This window comes from Camellia sinensis, unplaced genomic scaffold (genome assembly GCF_055761805.1).
Source record: "Camellia sinensis isolate YWXY unplaced genomic scaffold, ASM5576180v1 Unanchor12, whole genome shotgun sequence".
Taxonomy (NCBI): Eukaryota; Viridiplantae; Streptophyta; class Magnoliopsida; order Ericales; family Theaceae; genus Camellia; species Camellia sinensis.
Window position 1 is genome coordinate 5,679,669 of NW_028128998.1, and position 3,240 is coordinate 5,682,908.

The following is a 3,240-nucleotide window of genomic DNA, read 5'->3' on the forward strand; positions in this document are numbered from 1 at the left end:
AGAAATAGGTGCATTGAGCAAAATATATGAATAAAATTCCCACCCATCACAAGTCAGGATAGGGTCTCTATTATGTAGAGTTACAGGGTAGAAAATAAGATCAAATGCTTTTTGTGAATATCAACATAATATAACAACAATAGTATAATAATCCGATCATGCATATCATTGTGAATTGTTTGTAGAAATATATGTTAACCAAAGAGACAAGAACAACTCAATCCAATAATAACTTTAAAACACACAATTCAATATTAATGACTTTAAAACACACAAACAAATATGATGGACCACACAAACAAATATGATGAACCATAACCACATCTGCATGATCATAAGACTTCTAGACAATTAGAAAATGAATCCAAACACTCTGCCTCACGTGCGATCTCGTCTCGCACATAAAGAGACGAACAAACTGAGAAGCAAGGTAATACAAAGACAAAACAAAAAGCACAATGATAGAGATATTGGGGTAGATGTGATTTGAACCCAAGACATACTAGCACCAAAGTTTTGATACCATGTTAAATCACCTATTATCTCAAAATCTTAAACCACTTGAAAATGGATCCAACAATCTATATCAAGTTAAAAAGCTTGATTCCCAGACTACCACTTTTAAATTGCACTTGGGTTCGGTGATGCAAAAGCCAATAACTCTAGGTCCTCTTGAAACAAGGCCATGTCTTCTTCCTTGAGAGTCATCCACAATTCTACTCCGTCACCATCTCTTGTATCTAGCAATCCAATTCCAATTGGGGCACCCATTAAAACTGGAACCGCATATGTCGGGTTTCCCCACCCAAAATCAACTTCGTATAGAGAAAACCTACACCAGCTACTATGGCGATACACATCCATCTCATCTTTCTTGGCCCGCATTAGGTATGTTGCTTTGGTGGTGAAATTGTTATCAGTGGACTGTTCAATCCCTTTCCTCAACTGGCAAACCAAGTCTGGCAAGTCTATAATTTCATCTTTGTTGTTGTCAAGCATTGCCCACAACAATCCACTCACATTTCCAAAAGCATATTTTGGTAAAGATGGCATAAGCCTTGGGCGCAAGTTCACAGCCCCCGTCAATGCATATGTCCTTGGACTTGGAGCTGGAGACGTCCCAAGGGCATATGATCTAGATGAAGTGACTGCGCATTTCCAAACAAGTGCTGTAACAGCCTCGACGCGCGTGGGTTGCTGCACACTTGCACTAGCCACTTTAGCTTTAAGGGCATCAACTTTTGAGGCGTCAAACACAAACCTCCTTGTGACAATCTTTTGGCTTATCTGCGGGAACACTATTGACGGCACTGGGAAGTCCTCTATCGGTGGGAAACGAGAGGAGGCAGCGCTGAAATCTGGGACAACTGCGTCGTGGAATCCGCGAGTGATGCAGGACCAGGCTTTGATGAATGCAGAAAACGCAACCCCATCGACGATCTTATGGGAGGTAGACACACAAACTGCCATTCCACCACATGGAAAGAAGTTAACTTGGACAAGTAACAAAGGGGAGTTGTAAACATCTGTGGGTATGGTTGTAAACAACTGGCACATCTCTTCAACATCAAGTCGTTCAAGAATGTTTGAAACACGGCAGTTGGTGACTCGAGCTTCCAAATAATCAGCACCCTCGTCGTTGCAATCGACTGAGAGATTGTCTCTCAATCTTCCCGCGAGTGGGTAGAAATGAGTGAGGGTTTTAGATAGAGATTTCTTCAAATGTTCAGATCTTACGTTGGCCGTCTCATCGTAACTGTCACCACCATTATCAATACCACTACCACGAGTAGTGTGACTAGGGTTGATATAGAAGAAAACAACTGGAATGTATTGTTGTGGAGAATACTGATCCCTAGAGGAGAGCTTGTATCTTCTGAAATGATGGGGAGTGGGAGAAGATGGTTTGATGGTTTCTCTACCAATTATCTCAAACTTGATCTCCATAGTCGTTTTCTTCTTGTTTCTGTGTGTAGTACAAATTGCTGCTATAAATTTATTTAAACACCATATAAGAATGTAGGATATAAAGGGGATACCTTGCACTCGAATATAAAGTGAATGCAAAGTTAAATGAAGTATTTTATTATATATACATGAATCATGTGACTTCAGTATATTATACGAGAATACAGGGTGTACTACGAATCTTTTCCTTATTATTTTGTTACATGTAAATTACGCAAGAGTATTCAACTTTATAAGACATGATTTTATCATATGTGAACTACGCAAGAGTATTTAATTTCATAAGACAAATTTTATATTTTATTATTATTTTATTACATGTGAATCACGCAAGAGTATTCAATTCTATAAGACATATTATTTTTATTATTATTTTAACTTATTGTTTTATTTTTATTTTTATTTTTTAACTAATAATTGATAATGAAAAAATAAAAACTAAAAGTATGTATATAGCGCTTCTTCAACTTTTTGATAATTATACCCCTTTCTTTAAATTATTAAAACCATTCATATGATGTAATGTTCTATCGTTTTCTGATGTAATGTTCTATCGTTCATCAATAAAGATTTTTTTGCCGATAAAAAAAAAAAAAAATTTAAAACCATTCATATTTCATAAGTTCGAAGTTGTATCGAAAACTCTGATATATATTTTCATATTGAAATTACAAGAAACCCTACTAAAAAATATAGGTGCACACTGGTAAATAAATAATTATCTATATAGGTACAATACAAGTAGATAAAATATGGAAGAGAAATGTTAGGGATTATGAAATTTTTTTTTATGAAAATGATCATGAAAGATTTGCGACCTTTAGATTACCTTGATTAGTGCGTGGTGCTTTATTCTAAGTGTAATCCAAAGGTCACAAATCTTTCATTATCATTTTCATGAAAGACTTATCATGATACTTGGCATTGCTGAATATGGAATATGATTCTCTACAATAATCTATCTCGCACTACACCCAATTAATTATAAATTGCACTTAAACACCCTTACACTACTATTTATGAAATAAAATAAAAATAATATAAAAGCCCACTTTTTAAACATATTTTCTAGATACAGTGATATGTCAATAACATAATTGATTGATAATTAGAAAATAAATGAGAGAGAGTTGACTTAGATATTTAATAGAGTGCCATATCATTAGATTTAGAATGTGAGTATAATTTTTTGGCTTGAATCTTGCAAAAATTATTACTAAAATGATTATTGCAGAGAATCTTAATCTATAAAATATAATGATAAAAAATACT

General features: G+C 34.7%; 1 pseudogene across 1 annotated transcript; it reads right to left on the reverse strand.

The window, feature by feature from the left end:
• Positions 1–229: 229 nt before the first annotated feature.
• Positions 230–2,042, reverse strand: LOC145814611 (vinorine synthase pseudogene; annotated as a pseudogene). Its single transcript, XR_014357952.1, has one exon. The product of XR_014357952.1 is annotated as a vinorine synthase pseudogene (transcript).
• Between the last annotated feature and the right edge of the window lie 1,198 nt (positions 2,043–3,240).